The following is a 22,039-nucleotide window of genomic DNA, read 5'->3' on the forward strand; positions in this document are numbered from 1 at the left end:
TGCAGGAACACATGTTTTGCTATACACAGGTTTATTCCCTTTGTGTGTATTGGAACACAACAAAAAAGGGAGGGAAAAAAAGCAAATTGGACATAATGTCAAACAAAACTCCAAAAATGGGCCGGACAAAATTATTGGCACCCTTTCAAAATTGTGGGTAAACAAAATTGTTTCAAGCATGTGATGCTCCTTTAAACTCACCTTGGGCAAGTAACAGGTGTGGGCAATATAAAAATCACACCTGAAAGCAGATAAAAAGGAGAGAAGTTCACTTAGTCTTTGCATTGTGTGTCTGTGTGTGCCACACTAAGCATGGACAACAGAAAGAGGAGAAGAGAACTGGCTGAGGACTTGAGAACCAAAATTGTGGACAAATATCAACAATCTCAAGGTTACAAGTCCATCTCCAGAGATCTAGATTTGCCTTTGTCCACAGTGTGCAACATTATCAAGAAGTTTGCAACCCATGGCACTGTAGCGAATCTACCTGGTCATGGACAGAAGAGAAAAATTGATGAAAGGTTGCAACGCAGGATAGTCCAGATGGTGGATAAGCAGCCCCAAACAAGTTCCAAAGGAATGCAAGCTGTCCTGCAGGCTCAGGGAGCATCAGTGTCAGCACAAACTATCCGTCGACATTTAAATGAAATGAAACGCTATGGCAGGAGACCCAGGAGGACCCCACTGCTGACAAAGAGACATTAAAAAGCAAGATTACAGTTTGCTAAAATGTACTTGAGTAAGCCAAAATCCTTCTGGGAAAACGTCTTGTAGACAGATGAGACCAAGATGGAGCTTTTTGGTAAAGCACATCATTCTACTGTTTACCGAAAATGAAATGAGGCCTACAAAGAAAAGAACACAGTACCTACAGTGAAATGTGGTGGAGGTTCAATGATGTTTTGGGGTTGTTTTGCTGCCTCTGGCACTGGGTGCCTTGAATGTGTGCAAGGCATCATGAAATCTGAGGATTACCAAAGGATTTTGGGTCGCACTGTAGAGCCCAGTGTCAAAAAGCTGGGTTTGCGTCCGAGATCTTGGGTCTTCCAGCAGGCCAATGACCCCAAACATACGTCAAAAAGCACCCAGAAATGGATGGCAAGAAAGCGCTGGAGAGTTCTGAAGTGGCCAGCAATGAGTCCAGATCTGAATCCCATTGAACACCTGTGGAGAGATCTTAAAATTGCTGTTGGGAAAAGGCGCCCTTCCAATAAGAGAGACCTGGAGAAGTTTGCAAAGGAAGAGTGGTCCAAAATTCTGGGTGAGAGGTGTAAGAAGCTTATTGATGGTTATAGGAAGCGACTGATTTCAGTTATTTTTTCCAAAGGGTGTGCAACCAAATATGAAGTTAAGGGTGCCAATAATTTTGTCCGGCCCATTTTTGGAGTTTTGTTTGACATTATGTCCAATTTGCTTTTTTTCCTCCCTTTTTTGTTGTGTTCCAATACATACAAAGGGAATAAACCTGTGTATAGCAAAACATGTGTTCCTGCAATACTTTTCTGTGAGAAATACTTGATTTTCTGGAAAAATTTCTGGGGTGCCAACAATTTCGAGCATGACTGTATATAGTTAGACTGAGAAATCAAAATAACATCCTGGAAGGTATCATTGGCCACCTTTTGTGTCATGTCAAGAAAATTGCATCGATGTGTCCATATACAAGTCACCAAGAGTTCAACTGGATTTGAAGGCAACTTTAATTTTAAGCTAGGGGTTCGACGGCTCAGTGGTTAAGATGCTGAGCTTGTCAGCTGGAAAGTAACAAGCCATATTCAAGACCTAAGTGCTGTGTGATAGATGAGCTTTGTTACTGGCCTCAGGTCTTGCAAACCTATCAGTTTGAAAGTATGCAAATGCAAGTAAATAAATAGGTACTGCTTTGGTGGGAAGGTTACTGCATTCTGTATTTTCATGCTGTCCACATGGTGATGGAAACATCTCTCAGACAATGCAGGCTCCCTTGTCTGAGAATTGGAGATGGGCACCATCCCCTTGAGTCAGTCACAAATGTCAAGGGAAACTTTTAAACCTTTTTATTTTTTTAGTTAATACCTAATTCAACCCATTAAGCCCTGCTGTGCTGCCTAATCATAATGGGGTTGGGGCATTTTTGGGAGGACATATCAGACTGTATACTGTAGTCCCAACAAAGTTCATCCAACTATCAAGCTAAAACAAACAGGAACCTGTACTGAGCAGCAAGAATATATAGGAAGATGCTGGAAACAATGTTCAGTGCATGACAATGCCAAAGGCATCATTTCGTTCTATAAGGGATAAGACAAGGATAAACCACTCCTGTATTTGTCAAGAAAACCACATGGATAGTATAGAAAACTACAGAGGTGATCTTGGTGAAATAGTACAGTGATTAGCAAAACATGAACTAAGTCCAGGAAAGTGGTAGCCATTAGAAACAAACACAACTATACACACAAATAGGCATATGCAACATCTTTTTCTCCCTCTACTTGTATCAGTAGGGCAATTGTTGCACTTACCCATAGTTTACTTAAAGTTATCATTAGATCCTTAATTTTAACATTTTTCCAAAGCCTTTTACTATTACTAAATTAATTACTCTGTATTTATTTATTCATTCATTTGAGACCTGCTGTTATGTTAACTCTAAGTGGCTTAAAAGCACCTATATATAAATGCATAATATAGTGATAAAACTATTTTAATATAGCCAACAATAAAATACAATCAACAATTACAATATATCCTTTTAGTATATTTTTAGTAATTATACCCAATAATCAGAGCACATTGACCAATGCATGGGCATTTCCATTATTCCTAAGCTTCTTTCTTTTTAATGAAAAAGAAAGAAAACTAAGGAAATGAAGAATGGCAAAGTGCTTTACCCTTGAAGCTAATGTGGATTAAAAAGTTAGCACGCTGATAATATTTTATCTAAAATACTTTAATTGGCAGGAAATTATTAACTGAACTTCAAGGATGCAATATAATTGAAGATATTTTGGGAAAGCATAGGATTAATAAAAGCATAAATGTCAGAACGAGGTGTGAATCTTAAAAAGAAATTGTTATAGGCATTCAATTTAAAAACAAGGTGCAAACATTTAATTAGAGTTGTAATTATGATTGAACAAATGGCCTAACAGATGATGGATGGCTGATGAATACTATTCAGTTAGGATCAGGATTTATTCTAAAAATACGGGAAGCAGTTTAACTGGAGTGCTGTTATGTGTAGAAAGTATAATCAAAGACCCAAACTCTGGAGCTACAAAAGGTCAAGGTTGTTCAGTTTTCCACTAATTATAGTACTTTTGATAGTTAATCTTAATTATCATGAAATAGGCTTGGTTTCAATAACTTCATTAACCTTGTATTAAGTTAGAAGGTAGCAAACTGTTTGCTGATGAGGAACACATTCCTTCAAAGGCAATCAATTTGTGAAGCACATTGTTCGTTAGCTTGTTTATTTTACTGGGCTTCTGGGCTGCTTCTAAACAATTAATAGTTGAATCCATTTTTTAAAAAGATTGACAAAAATCAGGGCTTTTTTTCTCATAGAACGCTCAGAACGGAGTTCCAGCACCTTTTTTGGATGGAACCTTGTAGGTTAGGCAAGGCAGGTTGTATGACATGTGTGAGTTCCAGCACCTTTTTCTTTTACAAAAAAAGCACTGACAAAAATGTTGTAGTCTTGAACATTTAAAAGCGCCATCCAATGCTTTTTTCAGGTTTGAATGTAGCCTCTTCCTCATGCCAGCTTCCAGATGAAATTTTGCAAATTGTCACTCCACATGGAATCCTATGTTGATGTCAAGTTCTAAAACTAAAGTTTATGGCAAAACATTTAGTTGCATATTTGTTAAAACATAGATTTGACATTATAAACTGCTTGACCTTTCTGGATTCTACTCTCCAGCTAGTATCCAGCATTTCAAAGAAGGAGGGGTCACAAGTTACACATTCTGATACAAATGGATAATGTTAATGTGTTTTTCCAGAACACAATACAAAAAGAAGCATTTGCAATGAAGGATAAATTTGTCACACTTATATTGGAATTGTGCTATAATGATCTGGAGCAATCAATTTACAATTGTGAATTAGCTTCTAAGGATTACCTTTTGTCTCTCTTCCTTGATCATTTAAAAAAAAATTATCACAATTTTATCCCAGTTTTTTATATTTTAGTCAACTCAAGGCAGTGAACATATCTAATATACTTCCTATTTTCCCCATAGCAACGAATCTGTGAGATACATTGGACTGAGAGAGAATGACTGGTCCAAAGTCACGCAGTTGCCTTCCATGCTTAGGGCAGGCTTAGAACTCACCATCTTCTGATTTCTAAGCCAGCACTGTCACCTCTACAACAAACTGGCTCCTAATTTCAAAGCTTTAAATAAGGCTTTGTAAATCCACTGAACTTCAGAGGGACATCTATGTTGTGAATTCTGATTTAAAGGATTTTATGCTTAAATTCTTTTAACGTGGTTTCCGCCGCAGCCTGCGCACTTCTGCGAGTTGTTGGCCGGCTTGGGCTTGTCCTGGCGCCCTCCTCGTTGGTTGGGGGTCGACTTCCGCCAGAGGAGGTTGATGCTTTGTTCGTTCTCCCTGTCCTCGGCTGAGATGACTTGCTGGTGGATGCTGGCCATCTGGCTTCTGGTTCTGGATTCCTGGACAGCCTGGACAGCCCCGCAGGCTGCTTCATGGGCCAGGATTGTGTCCTGGGCCTCCTGGAGCGAGACCTCATCTTTTGCGAACAGGCGCTCCTGCAGCCTCGTGTCTCGTAGGCCGCAAACCAGCCTGTCATGTAGCCGCTCCTCCAGGTTCGAAAATTTGTAGGCGACAGCGGCTTCTCGCAGGGCGGCAATGTAGTTGGCCCCGGACTCGTCGGGATGCTGGTCCCTCTTCTCAAACTGCGACCTTGAAGCCAGTTTGGACATGTGGGGCCGGAAATTCACGTTAAGCTTGTTGACGAGGTCCCGGTAAGAGACGGTTTCTATGGCCTCCGGGGTGAACAGGAGTGGAGTGTGGGTCCGCCTATGCAGAGCAGGGCTGCCGTCTTCGAACCGTCCTCCGAGATTTGGTTAAATCTCATATACAGCTCAGCGTGCGACAGGTATTGGGCCCATTTCTCCAGGTGGCTGGTGTCGAACTCGCGGGGTTGCCCTGTTTGTGCCATCGCCTTCCATTGGTTGCTGAGGCGTGTGGTCAAGATGCTTGTTGCGGTGGCCAGAGCCAGTCTCGGGTCTCTCGCGGTGGCTGGCGGTCGCGCTGGGGGAAAAAGGAAAAGGTTCCTCTTTTCCTTCAGCACACAGTGTGTCCCCCTAGTGACTTCAGCTCTTCTGTTGGCCTAATCCCATCCTCGTCACCACTGTAATGTAGTGGGTCCGATGCAAGGAAGAGACACCAGCCGGAGTACGTGTTCAGCTCTTTATTGTTCGGGGGTGCGTACTGGAGAACAAGGGCTACCTGGCCTCCTTATATACCTGGCCCAGTAGGCGGCCAGCCAATGGGGTTGGCCCTAGGTTTCCCACCGAAACTAGGTTTCCCGCCAAAACCGTCCAGGCCAACGCCCCCTAGTGGCTGTTGCTATGCAGTTGCCTGCACCGGGATGCATAACAATTCTATTTCCAATATTCTATTCTATTCTATTCTATTCTATTCTATTCTATTCTATTCTATTCTATTCTATTCTATTCTATTCTATTCTATTCTATTCTATTCTATTCTATTCTATTCTATTCTATTCATCTGGTTGTCCTTATTCTGCAGGATCTTATAATTATGTGATTATGCTGTGCATCAATTCACAGTTTTTTTTTTCCTTAAGCTATGTAAATTCTTCTGGGGAAAAAAACTAAATAAAAAAGCAATTATAGCCAGTAAAGAATCATATTTTTACTTATAGGATCCTAGTCAAATTTCTGAGAAAATTGCAAAGTATACTTTTTCAATATCTCAGTTCTGGCTTGGAGACCAAAAATAATGTTTTTCTAAATATCATGCTAAATTATAAATAAGCAAGTTCTGCTGTGATTTCTAATGCCGTGCAAATGGATGAATCTCAGGAAGTTGCATGATAAGCAGAAATATAAAAGAACAAATAGAGCATGCAAGAAAACATTTAAAATGCTGAGTTCCAGTCAGTTAGGCAACCAAGCCCTCTTCAGTAACTGTAGATTTTACTTTCATTCTCCCTAGTTTCCCATCCCACCCATGTGCCAAACGCACACAAATGCAGAGAGAGAGAGAGAGAGAGAGAGAGAGAGAGAGAGAGAGAGAGAGAGAGAGAGTTTTATAAGGGTTTTTAAGGTCTTTCACAGCAGAATAACAGAGTTGGAAGGGATCTTGGAGGTTTTCTAATCTAACTCCCTCACTCAAGCAGGAGACCCTCTGCCATTCCAGACAAGTGGCTGTCCAGTCTCTTCTTAAAAGCTTCCAGATGGAGCACCTACAATCTCTGAAGGCAAGCTGTTCCACTGGTTAATTGTTCTCACAGTTAGAAAATTTCTCCTTAGTTCTATGTTGCTTCTCTCCTTGATTACTTTCCATCCATTGTGTCTGATCCTGCCTTCTGCTGCTTTGGAAAATACACTGACCCTCCCCCAATTTGTGGCAGCAAAGAAGAAGGGGTCAACCTATTTGATTACTTGAGTAGTTTTAAGTACTACTTGAGTAGTTTTAAGTACTTTCTACTTGAGTCTTTTTCATAGGAATTACCTTTTTATTGCATTTTAAACACTAAAACATTGGCTAATGCTTGGAATGCTTCTCTAACCAATTTTTGCTTGTAAAAATATATACTGCTCAAAAAAAAATAAAGGGAACACTTAAACAACACAATGTACTGTATTTAATAGTAGGATGTCTTATTTTGTGTTCCCTTTATTTTTTTGAGCAGTATATATAATTTCCATAGTTTGCAGAAGACAGAAGCATACCTGCACCAAATTCAACTATCTGGCAGAGTTTTTTTCTTATGCCTTTTCCCTTTTTTGGATATGTTTCTACCGCTCTTTAGATTCCTTGAAATCCTGCTGATACACTGTCATTTCCATGAATAGTTATTTTAACTCCATGTATTTGGTATGAATAATTAATATAGGATTTTCTGTGGAACAAGGCTGTGTAATAGCATTTAAAACATATTTTAATTGAACATTATTCAAAACTAAATAACAAGCTGGTATTTTGAAAATACTTCACACTATCTTAACTACTTCTGGTGATATGGTCCTTATATTAATCAATTTGAGGGGTCCTTAGTGTTGTCTGAGCTCCAAGCTCAGAAAGTACCAAGGACCCCACAGTTCTACCCTGAGCTATGAATAATTCTCTTCTATCAGTTAAATCAATTTCCCCTTTATCAAATGTTACATTTCTATCAGATTCCTATAAGAATCAAAGCAGAACTATGAGCATGACTTATATATAGGACCACCTCTCTTTGAGGATATTTGCCCCTCCCTCCAGCTGGACCATCACTGTGTATAAAATAGGCCACCATATACTGGTAAGTTTTGCAGATAAATATATTAAAAAATACAATTCCAATACATCCCATATTTGTACCTATCTATAGATTTCCAAAAAATCCAAAAATCATCTACTCTTTGGGAAATGTTGCTGTTATCACTAGTAAAAATAAATATTTTCAAACTTGCCTCTGTAGCTGAATGCATTTCAACACTCAGTTTTCAGCACTCTTTAATAAAAACATGCCAATAGTGAGATAATACAGTTGTCATGGGAACTAAATACTTTAATTAGACTCTTCTTCTTCTTCCAGATAATACATTTCTAACAAAAACTCACATACTGTAGACAGCAATGAAAGAACATTGGTGCATTTTTTCTAAACGTATTTTTTTTTTAAAAAAAATCCAAAACAACTAAAATGTTCTGGGCCCAGAGAGAATGTTTGGATTAGTAATAACTGTTAACATAAGGAAAATGTATTTCTGGAAACAGCATCTGAATGTTAAATTACTGCTTATGTGTGTTGACTATTTAAAAGTTGTACGTCTGAATGGTTTATAATGAAGCAGATATATACGCATATTAATGCATGTAAAATATTTGGTAGCTTCATACTGAAAGAGGGTATCAGAATGGATGAAAAATCTATCATTTGCTATCCCATTTAAAAAAACTTAAGGTATCAGTTGTTTTTCAATTTGCCATTTGAATGGAGAGCATGTTGCTGGTAAAATATTATTGCTTTGAAAAGGCATCAAAAACAAAGTTGTAAGTTTTCTTTTTGTTAGTAAAAATCTTCACTAGGTAGCATGCAGGATGCAGAATGTTTCATTAAAATATGTGTGAATTTAAAGATATTTTAGAGACAGTGCTAATGTGCAAGCCAGGATTTGGTGCAGATGCAGTTTCCTGTCTTCTAGAAATAAAAATGAATGTCAGGTGGAATTATACAGTCACATTTGTAGTTAGAAGCCAGGCACAGTAGTCTTAATTAAATATGCAGTGAGAACAAGAGTGTCGGGATAACAGACTGATAGTGTGAAAAATACAACTGAAAAGAGTGCAAACCATTAATTATTACTGTATTCCACTTAACATTCAGGGCACAGATTTCCTATTATGAAACAGCATTTCACACCCAGTTCTATGAATAACATGATTACAGTACTTTGAAGAAAATCACACTGAATTTAATCAGGCTTATTTCCATGTAAGTTGTGTATATGGTTGCAGTGGAATCATATACACAGTGTGTGGATATGAGTGGAATTTATCAACTGATACATTTGCACAGGTTTGGATGGTAAAGTTTGTCATATGACAGGTTTACTTATGACTGGGTAAACCTGAATAAAGCCAGAGAGAAAGCTGAATGTTTTATCTATCAGATATGGGTTAGAATATATCTGAGGTGCAAAAACAGAGACAATCACTAGATGGCAGCAACAGGTTGCTTTTTTTCTTCTTCATCTATCTGCTGCCATCTGGAAATATTTGGAATTTTGCATTTCATGTAGTCTCCAATTTACTGTTATCACTTGTACAACTGCCTTGAGAGAAATTCATCCCTAATCTAATCCTACTATTTGGAACAGCTATATTTTTGGGAAGCACCAAATTTATAAGGTTGCTAGCAATACATGTCAGCATGTCAGCTTTCTGTGCCTGCATTCTCATGTTCTGAAAACCTACTAATTACTGGAAGGATGAGAAAGTGGTAGAATTAGGGTCCAGAAAAATTAAATGGCTAAGGGAGGAAGAAAAATGAAATATTATTTTGCTGTTGAGACAAAAGCAGACTATTAAAAAGCTAGGAAAATAATCTTATAATATGCATACTTTTAATAGTAATTGATACAAACATTATTAATATATTATTGCATATAACATACACATAGTCCTTGACTTACAATCACAATTGAGCACAAAATTTCTGTTGCTAAACAAGACATTTGTTAATGTTGCCCCATTTTACAACCTTTCTTGCCATAGTTGGTAAGTGAATCATTGCAGTTGCTAAGTTAGTAACATTGTTGTTAAGTCAATCTGGCTTTCCCATTGACTTTGCTTGTCAGAAAGTCACAAAAGGTGATCTCATGCAACCATCATAAATATGAGTCAGTTACCAACTGTCTGAATTTTGATCATGTGGCCATGGGGAAGCCACAATGGTCATAAGTGTGAAAAATGGTGATAAGTCACTTTTTTCAATGCTGTTGTAACTTTGAACAGTCACTAACGGTCAAGGAATGCCGGCGGATTATCCGCAGGGGAAGGGCGTTCTCTGTGGGCGCACCGGCCCTTTGGAACCATCTTCCCACGGAGCTTAGGACTGCCCCCGACCTTCGCTCATTTCGCAGGGATTTGAAAACTTGGCTTTTTGAGCTGTCTGGCCCAGACTAAGGGGTTTTAATTATTTATTAATGGGGTTTTAGTTTAAATTCAGGGACTTAATTTAATTTTAGTTTTAATCGATTTTAACTTTGTATGTATGTATTTTTAATTTTTCCCTGTAAACCGCCCTGAGTCCTACGGGAATAGGGCGGTATACAAGTTTAAATAATTAATAAATAAATAAATAAATAAATAAATAAATAAATAAATAAATAAATAAATAAACTGAACTGTTGTAAGTCGAGGATTACCTGTAGTACATTAACATTATAATATATTAACATTGTACAGTATAACATAATAATAATAAAGTACCACAATATTTCTGTCTTTGACTATATTTGACTTCCATATTTCTATCAAAGCAATTGAGGAATTTAAAAAATATAGATGTAGGATTAAAGATCACTTTATTTTTCTAAGAACCTTGAAGCCCAATTTAGTCTTGTTTACTCAGAAACAAATTTACACTGCAATCCTTTGTTAATTTGATGTAGCAGTAAATCCCACTGAACACTGAGAAAAAGTTCAAGCGCCTAATAAAGAATTGTGGTTCTCAATGACTGGGCAGACCACAATCCAATAAAAATGATTTGGAAAGGAATTAAGAAGAAACCTAGATGGTCTCTAAACAAATTGATATTGAAGGACAAAGAATTCCTACAACTAGTGATAAAGGAAATGTAATTTTTCTTTAAAATAAACAAGAAGGAAGAAACATCACTCCAAAATGTTTCGGACACTGCCAAAGCATATTTTATGCCATAACTTATACTGCTAAGAAGAATAAAGAAAAGAAGCAACTACAATTAAAGTTGAGGGAGGAACTTAGAAAACTGGAATCAGAATTACAAATAGATCCAGATAAAGCAATACTCAAGAAACAAATGGAAATAATAAAGCACAAATTAAACTTAGCTGAGATGGAATTAATGGCTCAACAGATTAAACGGGTTAAACAGAATTTTTTTGAAAATGCTAACAAGCCGGGAAGATGGCTAGCATATAGATTGAGAAAGGAAAAAGAAAAGAAAATAATAAAGAAACTCCAGGATACAAAAGGAGAAATACAGTTTCAAAAAGATGCAATGGGAAAATTGTGAAAGAATATTATGAGACACTTTATAAAGCAAAGGAAATCTCTAAAGAAAAAATAGAGCAGTATTTAATAAAAGCAAATTTACCCAAAATTCCCCAGAATATCTGAAATATATTGAACGAACCAATATCAATAATTGAGACTATAGAAGTTATAAAAAGGCAAAAAAAGGACAAGACTCTGGGGCCAGACGGACTACCTACAGAATTCTACACTGCGTTACAAAAGGTGCTTACTCCGATCCTGAAACAATTTTGTAATGAAACCCTCCTGAAAACCAAAATACCAAAGGCATGGTCTGAAGCTAATATCACTTTAATACCTAAAGAAGATACAGATTTGACACATATAAAAAATTACAGACCAATTTCATTACTAAATGTAGACTATAAAATTTTTGCTTTGATAATGGCAGAAAGAATTAAGAAATTCTTGATTGAATTTATACACAGAGATCAAAATGTCTTTCTGCCTAAAAGACAGATAAAAATAATTTAAGAACAATTTTGGAAGTTTTAGAGTACTACGAAGCTCATCCAGGCAAACAGATGGCTTTGATATTTCTTGATGCACAAAAGGTGTTTGACAACTTAAATTGGCAATTTATGTTTCAGCAACTTGTGGAAATGGATTTTGGGGGAAATTTTATGAATGTAATTCATGCAATTTATAATAAACAGACTGCTAGAATAATCATAAACGGAGACTACACAGAAAACTTTAATATTAAAAAGGGCACAAGACAAGGATGTCCTTTATCCCCATTGCTATTTATATTAACTTTGGAAGTATTGAACACAAATATTAGACAAGACTCTGAGATTAAAGGACTGGAGATAAAGGGTGAAAAATATAAATTGCAGTCATTCGTGGATGACTTGGTTTTTATATTGGAAGAACCTCTGGAAACAAGTACAAAATTGTTGGCCACAATAGAACAATATGGCAAGGTTGCAGGCCTGATAATAAATAGAGAAAAGACTAAAGTTTTGACAAAGAACTTAACAGAAAAACAGAAAACACAACTTGCAAGAAAAACAAATCTTCAAATAGTTAAAAAAGTTAAGTACTTGGGAATTTACTTAACAGCAAAAGAGGACAACTATACAAAATTATTAAAACAAATACAACTGGATTTAGAAAAGTGGAAAAATCTCCAACTGTCAATTGTTGTTGTTGTTAGCTGCGAATTCATGTCTGACCCATCGCGACCCTATGGACAACATTCCTCCAGGCCTTCCTGTCCTCTACCATCTTCTGGAGTCCATTTAAGCTCACGCCTACTGCTTCAGTGACTCCATCCAGCCACCTCATTCTCTGTCGTCCCCTTCTTCTATTGCCCTCAATCTTTCCCAGCATTAGGCTCTTCTCCAGTGAGTCCTTCCTTCTCATTAGGTGGCCAAAGTATTTGAGTTTTAGCTTCAGGATCTGGCCTTCTAAAGAGCAGTCAGGGTTGATTTCCTCTAGGACTGACTGGTTTGATCACCTTGCAGTCCAAGGGACTCGCAGGAGTCTTCTCCAGCACCATAGTTCAAAGGCCTCAATTCTTTGGCGCTCAGCCATTTTTATGGTCCAGCTTTCACTGCCATACATTGCAACTGGGAAGACCATAGCCTTGACTACCAACTGTCAATACTGGGGAGAATAGCTACAATTAAAATGAACATCTTACCAAAAATACTTTTTTATTTCAAACTATTCTGGTAAAATTAGAAAAAGCCTTCTTTGACTAACTGAATACCATAATTCTGAAATTTATTTGGCAAGGGAAAAAAGCACGAATTAAAGTGAAATTGCTACAGGACGTTAGAGAAAGGGGAGGATTTGGACTCCAAGACTGGAAGTTATATTACCAAGCAGCTATCTTAATGTGGATTAAAGAATGGATAACACTTAGAAACAAAAGATTACTATACCTAGAGGGGCATGACCTGCAGATTGGCTGGCATGCCTTTCTGTGGTATGGGAAGAATAAAGCACATAGATATTTCCAGAACCATGCTATAAGAAATGCACTTCTCCTAGAATGGGAAAAATAAAAGAAAAAAAAATTATATTACGATACCTGAATGGCTTTCAACAATGGAAGCCTTTGCTTACCCAAACTTAATTAACTATGATAAACTTGTAACTTATAAAGACTAACTGGACAGTGAAGGAAAATTGAAATCTAGACAAGACTTACAACAACAAGGTATTGACCTATCATGGTGGCCATACCTACAAATCCAATCAAGATATGAAAAAGACATGAAAACAACAGGGCTCCATAAAGAACAGAGAGAATTTGATCTCACATTGCTAAAAACAGATGAAAAGCTGATTTAAAAACTTTATAGATTTCTGCTTAACTTAAAGATGGAGGAGGAACAAGTTAAAGAAGCAATGATAATATGGGCAAAAAACATTGGACATACAATAGAGCTTGAAGAATGGGAATAGTTATGGGATAGAAATATTAGATGAACCAAAGCTGTTCCATATAAAGAAAATTTGTATAAAATGTTTTGTAGATGGCACATGACACCAGTGAGACTAGTCAAAATGTTTAAAAATACTTCAAATGTTTGTTGGAAATGTAACCAAAGATCAGGTACTTACTACCATATCTGGTGGTCATGTCCTAAAGCTAAAAGGTTTTGGCTTAAGATACATTTATGGTTGGAGAAGATCATTAAAAAACTAATAGAATTTAAACCATAATTGCTTCTGTTAGGAATGATAGGCCCCAACTATGACAAAGAGAGCAGAGACATAATATTACATGTATTGACAGCAGCGAGAATTATATATGTCCAATATTGGAAAAATGAAAAGTTACCGTCTGAAGAAGTATTAATCAAGAGAATATTGGATTGTGCAGAAATGGATAGATTAACTTTAGAGATTAAAGAGAAAGAGCATTCAGTTTACTATAGAACTTGGAATAAATTCTATCAATGGCTAGATAAGTGAGTTAGAGAGAAAAGAATGTGATATGCAATTTTGAATTTATTTGAGTAAGAAAAATACTATACATTGAAAACTTAGTATTGTTTAAGATAATCTATTATACCTATCATTGTTATCAGTTATTAGCTTTATTACTTTTATTTATATACATATGTACCCAGACAATATGCTGTTTGCCAAATATTGAATGTTATTGGGAGAAACCCCAACCCTCACCCCCAACCTTTCCTGTACCCTAACCCAAATTCCTATCCCCTTACTCCCCTTCTTAACCTTATAAAAACTACGGTAATATTTTTTTCCCCAAAAAGAATTGTGGTTCTGATGGTTATGTAACCCACTAAATTAAACTTTAAGCAACATACATTGGTGAAAGCTTTTAAAGAAGACATATACTACCATTCTTTCACTCTAAATCACTTCTGGTAGAATAGTAAACCTTTATATAGTAACTAATACAGATAGTCCTAACTTAATGACCATAATTGGAACTAGCAATTCCATCACTAAGCACTGCAGATGTTAAATGAAATCCCAATTGCTGCTGTTGACCCTCATGCAGTCATTAGGCAAGGAGACACACATCCTAGATCCAAACTATTCTTGGAAGAAGATAATAAACTGCCTCCACTGGCTCATCCCATCCTTGCTCTTTTGGCTACCTCCCTTCCCATTGCTACTAGCTGCCCGCCACCACCCATCCCTGCCTGCTGCTGCTGCAACCACTGCATGGGAGGTCACTTCTGCACCATGAGGCTTTGCACTGGTGCATCCAGGGCTTCTCTCACATGCTGCCAGGGCCTCCATTTGTGCCCCATCCAGGGCTTCTGTATACATATTGGCCAGGGCCTTCAGCAGTGTGAAAGAAGGTCGTGGTTAGAAAACTCTTCCTTTTTCAAACTGGCCTTCTTTTGCAAAAGAAGGCCCTGGCTGGCATGCTAAAGAAGGTCCTGGGTGGGACACAAAGGGGAGCCCTGGCCAGCATGTGATAGACATTCCAGCTGCACTGGTTCAAAAGGAAGAGGCATGATAGAACCCCTGGCTGATACAGCAGCAGCGCATGATGTTGTGTGGCAGTGTGGCAGAGGAACCTGGAGGTAGTGAGTAAACAGACATCCAAAAGATAAAATGTGGGTGGGCCTGATGCAGCAAAATCAACTGTGTCTTGTGGCACCTTAAAAATTAATATAATTATTATCCCCAAATCTTTTAATGGGTATCAAATAAAGTGAACTGTAGATTTGATAGTGCCACGAGGCTCTTATGGCAGTTGTTTCTCCTTTGATAGGTCCTTTATCAAAATTAGGGTAGAACAACATTTTTGTGATGCCATTGCCCCCATTTTCCTACTGCTATCCAGGTCTGGGCACCATGTTTTACAAAGAACTTTGACAAAGGTTAGCATGTCTGAGGAGAGCAATAAAGGTTATAATTAACAGTTGAAGTCCACACATCTTAAAAATTGTCAAGTTTGAAAAACACTAATCTGCATGAAGCCTGGGAGACTTCATGTACATAGAATATAGAACATAGAATAATAGAGTTGGAAGGGACCAGGGAGGTCATCTAGATCAGGGCTTTTCAACCTTTTCCCCCATTGTACCACATTTAGGATATGGCAACATACGAGTACCACCAGTCGCCTAGCAAGGTGTCAAAAACTTGATGACCAAAAAAAAGGGGAAAAAGTGATGAAGTACAGGTAGTCCTCGACTTACAACAGTTCACTTAGTGACTGTTCAAAGTTACATTGGCACTGAAAAAAGTGCCCCCCAAGCCACAGCCGAGCAAGACACCTGCTTGCCTGCCTAGCAGCGCTCTTCCTCCTGTCCGAGGTTTTCATTGTTGTGAGCATTTCTGTTGAGGATTGGCAGCAGGGGGGTGGGGAGGTTTGGTTTTTATTCCCCCTGTCTGCTGGGTGGTTGCAGAAGGTTTTGGTCACTTCACATGACCCTGGGACACTGTGAACATCATAAATATGAATCAGTTGCCAAGCAACTGAATGTAAATCACAAGACCTTGGAGATACTGTAACATTCCAGCTGATTGGCGCTTCTTCTGGGCTTCTTCTGGGCTCAGAAGTGACAGGATCAGCACCAAGCTCCAGCTGGAGCCTGGTGCTGATCCTGGTGCTTCTGCTGATCCCTGACAGCCCTGCAGCTCCAGCCATCTCTCACTCAGGCTTGTGCGGTGCTGCCACCGGTTCAGCTCATTCCCCCTCCCCCGCTACCACTTTTCTCGGATGGTTGTGTACCATTTGCCAGGTGCCAATGTACCACAGGTGGTACCCGTACCACTGGTTGAAAAGCCCTGATCTAGACCAACTCCCCCTGCACAAGCAGGAAAGTCTATACTATACTGTACATATTAAAAAAAAGAGCAAGTGGTTGAGTCCTGAAGTACCCCATATGTGCTTCATTTATATCCTATTCAGAATTTCAGGTACAGTAACTATAATGTCCTTTTACAATACAACATGACTGCTCCCACCTCCAACCCTTTGCCTTTGACTGACATTTCATACAGGGATGGTGGGCTGCCTGCCATAAAAGACTGGGCCTTTCCATTTTCCTGGCTTCAGTAGCAGAACGATGAAATATTAGCTGTTAGTTTTTAATTCTGCAGAAGAACCCTGAAACTCTACTGGCCACTTATTGGTCTCTAATGATTGAAACTGACAAGCATTCTGCCAAAGTTCTCCTTCTACCCCAGACATGTCAAACTTGCGACGACATGGGACGTTGTGCAATGTATTGGGACTGTTTTGCCATTGCCGGCAATAGGGTGGGCGCGGCTTCTGCGTGAAGCATCTGGTCCATGGGCGGGCAGTTTGACACCCCTGTTCTACCCCAAGTTACAGAAAGAATTGCAAAATGGTGTTGTCAGGACCAAAACAAACAAAAACAAACCCATGTGGTGATTCTTCCAGGCTGATTTCTTTTATTGTTTCACAACTGTAGAGAAAATCTTGCCAGACTATCCACCTCTAGAATAAACTCTTTAAACTATTAGAGAGGGACTGCCTTTATCATTTTTTTCACACATAGAAAATTAATTTAAAGTTAAGTTAAAGTTTTTTACATAAATATAAAAAACAATAAAGGCCTGGAGTGAGTTGCCCTTTACACCTCTGGAATGCGCTCCTGGGAATCCACCACCTTACTATACAATATCAGAGGTTTTTTTTTCTCTTCATCTGTCATTAAAAGACAGGCTCACAAATCATAAAACTATTGGTACTTGCTTTCCTGGCATGGATGGTAATGGAAGCTGGAAATCCAACTATCTGGTAGGACCTGTTAAACCAGGGCTTTTCAACCAGTGGTACAGGTACTACCTGTGGTACATTGGCACCTGGCAGGTGGTACGCAACCATCCTAGAAAAGTGGTAGCCGGGGAGGGGAATGAGCTGAACCAGTGGCAGCATTGCACAAGCCTGAGGGATAGATGGCTGGAGCTGCAGGGCTGTCAGGGCTCAGCGAAAGTGCCAGGATCAGCACCAGTCTCCAGCTGGAGCTCGGCACTGATCCTGTCACTTCTGAGTCCAGAAGAAGCACCAATTAGCTGGAATGTTACAGCATCTCCAGGGTCTTGTGATTTACATTCAGATGCTTGGCAACTGATTCATAGTTATGACGGTCACAGTGTCCCAGGGTCATGTGAAGTGACCAAAACCTGCTGCAACCACCCAGCAGACGGGGGGAATAAAAACCAAACACCCCCCCACCCCACTCCCACTGCCAATCCTCAACAGAAATGCCCACAACAATGAAAACCTCGGACAGGAGGACGAGTGCCGCCGGACGGGGAGGCAGGTGTCTTGCTCGGCTGTGGCTTGGGGGGCACTTTTTTCAGTGCCATTGTAACTTTGAACAGTCACTAAGCAAACTGTTGTAAGTCGAGGACTACCTGTACTTCATCACTTTTTTCCCCTTTTTGGGGGGGGGTGTCATCAAGTTTTTGACACCTTGCTAGGCGACTGGTGGTACTCAGATGTTGCCATATCCTAAAAGTGGTACAATGGGGGAAAAGTTTAAAAAGCCCTGTGTTAGACTGCAGTCCACATAAAACACCTGGTCAAAGTGGAAAAAGAGATTCAAATTCAGACTACTTCTTAAGTTGGTTTCTTTTCTACCAGCTTACTGTATGCAAAACAAGCAGCTGAAAGCTGCAGTGTGAAAGATCCTTAAGTGGTACCAAAAAATTGATATTGACTGGGGATATGAATTTTGTCCAAGTTCCATTAAACGAATAAATATATACATGTTTAATTCCAACTCAAAGGCATCAAGTTGGTGCCTCCTCAGGCATTCCAACAATAAAAGAAAAACAATAAAACCAGAAGCTTCTTTCATTGCAAAAGAATTGTGTGGCAGATTTCAACACAACCTTACACAATGCACACTACTGCAACTACCCATGCACCCTCATTTTTTCTTTCACTTATGGCAAAGAAACTAAATTCTTCTGAAATATACTGATAAGTGAAAATTCTTGCTACAATGCATTTATTTTATTTATTTATTTATTTATTTATTTATTTATTTGTTTGTTTTTATAAACCGCCCTTCTCCCGAGGGACTCAGGGCGGTGTACAGAATAAGATAGGCATACAGAATGAACCGTAATGAAAAACAAACACTAGTAAAATACAAACTGGGACCCCAATAAGAGCTATCAGGCCAGGCCGGACTGCTGGAACAGGTAAGTTTTTAATTCTCGCCGGAAGGTGCGGAGGTCGGGGGCCATCCGGATTTCGGTTGGCAAGCTGTTCCAGAGGGCTGGCGCACCCACTGAGAATGCCCTCCCCCTGGGGGCCACCAGCCGACATTCCTTGAGCGGTGGCACCCTGAGGAGGCCCTCTCTGTGGGAGCGCACAGGGCGGTGGGGCGCTGACATTGGCAGAAGGTGCTCCCGCAGGTAGTCCGGACCCATGCCATGTAGGGCTTTGTATGTCATTGTCAGCACCTTGAACTTCACACGGAAGGCAACTGGAAGCCAGTGCAGCGCACGGAGGAGAGGTGTGATATGGGAGTATCGGGAGGCTCCCAAGAGTGTCCGCGCCGCTGCACTTTGCACCAGTTGAAGCTTCCGAGTGGATCTCAAGGGCAGCCCCAAGTAGAGAGCGTTACAGTAGTCTAGGCGAGAGGTCACAAGCGCATGGGTGACTGTACGTAAGGCATCCAGGTCCAGATAAGGCCGTAATTGGCGAACTAGTCGAACCCGGGAGAAGGCCCCCTTGGTCACAGCTCCTATGTGATCTTCCAGGGAGAGCTGCGAGTCAAGGAGGACACCCAGGTTGCGGGCCCTATCAACAGGGGGTAGTAACTCGTCCCCGATGTTAAGGGATGGGATGTTCTGAGTATCCTGGCTAGCCGGTACGTACAGCCATTCAGTCTTGTCCGGGTTCAGTTGAAGCCTGTTCCTCCCCATCCATTCCCGGACCGCTTTCAGGCAGCGGGACATCACGTCGAGGGCATCACTGATGTTGTTTGGAGTTGAGATGAAAAGCTGGGTGTCATCAGCATACTGATGGTACCCTACTCCAAAGCTGCGAATGATCTCGCCCAGCGGTTTCATGTAGATGTTGAACAGGAGAGGCGAGAGGACCGACCCCTGAGGTACTCCGCAAGCGAGAGGCCTCGGGGTCGACCTCTGTCCTCCTGCCAACACCGACTGCGAGCGACCCTGGAGAAAGGAGGAGAACCAGCGCAGAACCGTGCCTCCCACTCCCAGTCCCCTGAGGCGTCGCAGCAAGATACCATGGTCGATGGTATCGAAAGCCGCCGAGAGGTCTAATAAGACTAGGACAGAGGAATGGCCCCTGTCCCGGGCTCTCCAGAGATCATTTATCAGAGCGACCAATGCCGTCTCCGTGCTGTACCCCGGCCTGAAGCCCGATTGGTACGGGTCTAGATAAACCGCTTCATCCAGGATCTGAGGGAGTTGGTGCGCCACCACGCTCTCAACAACCTTCGCAAGGAAGCGAAGATTGGAGACTGGACGAAAGTTATTCAATGAGGATGGGTCCAAGGTGGGCTTCTTGAGGAGAGGTCTCACCACCGCCTCCTTCAAGGCGGTGGGGAAGTGACCCTCACTCAGAGAAGCGGAGATGACCGCCAGGAACCAGCCTCGTGTCCCCTCTCGAGCTGCATATGCCAGCCATGAAGGGCACGGGTCCAGTAAGCATGTGGAGGAGCTCAGCCTCCTCATAATCCTGTCCACTTCCTTGGGAGTCACAGGATCAAATTCCTCCCAGGTGACGTCGACAAGACTGTCCATGCCTTGTTCTTCCAACTCAGCCCAGTTGGAGTCCAGGCCGGTTCGGATCCGAGCAATTTTATCCAGCAGATATTGACTGAATTCCTCGGCTCGGCCCTGCAAGGGTTCCTCCCTCACCTCTTGGTTCAGTAGGGAGCGAGTCACCCTGAACAAGGCAGCCGGGCGGTTATCTGCGGACGCAATGAGGGTGGAAAAGTAGTTGGATTTTGCCACCCTTATCGCAGCGAGATAAGACCTGGTGAGGCTTCTTAATCGCAATCGGTCGGATTCGGATCGACTGGATCTCCAATGGCTCTCTAGGCCCCGTCTCCGACACTTCATTTCCCGGAGCTCCGCGGTGAACCATGGGGCTCGCTGGGATCTGCGCCGGGTCAGAGGCCGCATGGGTGCAACTCGGTCCAGAGCCTCCGTGGCTGCCTTCTCCCAGGCTTCCACTAAGGCATCTGCCGAGCTGTGAGCAGGGAGTGCATGTGCGTCCCCCAGCGCTGCCTGGAACCTATCAGGGTCCATTAGGCGCCTAAGATCTACTTGCTTGTGGGTTTGTTTGTTTGTTTTTAAAAAAACTTCCTGAGGAGGATGGGAGCAAATTACACTTAGTATTACTCAAATCATTAAACCCTGCAAAGTCAATGGTTTTATTCATCAAACAGTAAGAGCAATGGGAATAGAATATATTGTAACCTTTGTTAAAAATTTGCCAATTGATGACGTAGGGAAGAAATCCAGATCTCACCTGATGCACCAACCCCATGCTTCTCATGGACCTTCTGGTTCCTTGACAGTTCAGCCAAAGTATAAGAAATCACTTATGAGAAAAAAGTGACCCATTTCATGGTAGATCTATAGTTCACCTTGCTTCCTTTGGCTGGAAATTTAAAGCAGACACATTCTTTTAAATATAGTTTATTAGCTGGAATGTCCCAAAAAGGATTTCAGGAAAAACCTGCCTTTTATCTTCATTGAGAAAGGAATGGAATGAATGAAATTATTCATATTAGTTCTGATCTGGTTGTTTTTTGTGAATGCATGAGAAGGGCTCTTTCATTTTGGTGCATAAAAGAAGGATTGTTTGAATGCTGATTCTGTCACTTCAAAAGCAAATCAGCCTTCTGTGATCTAAAATATTTTGCATTTAGTAAAAACTTTCCTGTAGTGGGTGGTTTTTCCTCTCCCTTTGAACTATGCATGTCTTTTAAAGTAACTTTCTCTTATAGTGTCAAAGCTCATTTGGCCTAGTATCTTAGGAGAGAAGAGTTGCTTTGTAATGTTGATTTTGTACATTAAATTATCAATCATTTCAGGTTGATAGGCTGTTCTTTTCTCTATTGTTTTGTTATGTGACTGCCTTTCAACATTGTTTTTGCTTGAGAATCATAATACAGGTTGCAATAATACATATTGCTTAACCCTTTTATTGTAAGAAGGAAATATAAGATATTCAGAGTTTTGCTGTATTGGCATGCCATGCAAGTTCCTTTGTTTGTTTGGTCTAGAAATGTGCATCTTTGCATATTATTAAATTTTCAAAAGTTATAATAAGCTTATCATGTATGAACACACACATGGTTTACTTTACTACTTGAAAGCAGTTTAATCTTAGAACAAAAATGAATCGAAAACAAATGTTTATAACCTTATTTTACAGTTTGATGTCATAAGATCTGTGCCCTGAAATTCAACATAGCTGATGACCGGAACAGTGTACCAGATACTTAGTTTAGCAGAGGAAAGGAGGGAAGTACTTTCAGACTTGAAAGATTGGTGTCAGCCTTCAAGGTAGTTCATTAAAGAAGCACAAGCCATGAGTACTAACACTACCTTTAATGTGAGGTTTCAGTA

This window comes from Vipera ursinii (genome assembly GCF_947247035.1).
Source record: "Vipera ursinii genome assembly, chromosome: 6".
NCBI lineage: Eukaryota > Metazoa > Chordata > Lepidosauria > Squamata > Viperidae > Vipera > Vipera ursinii.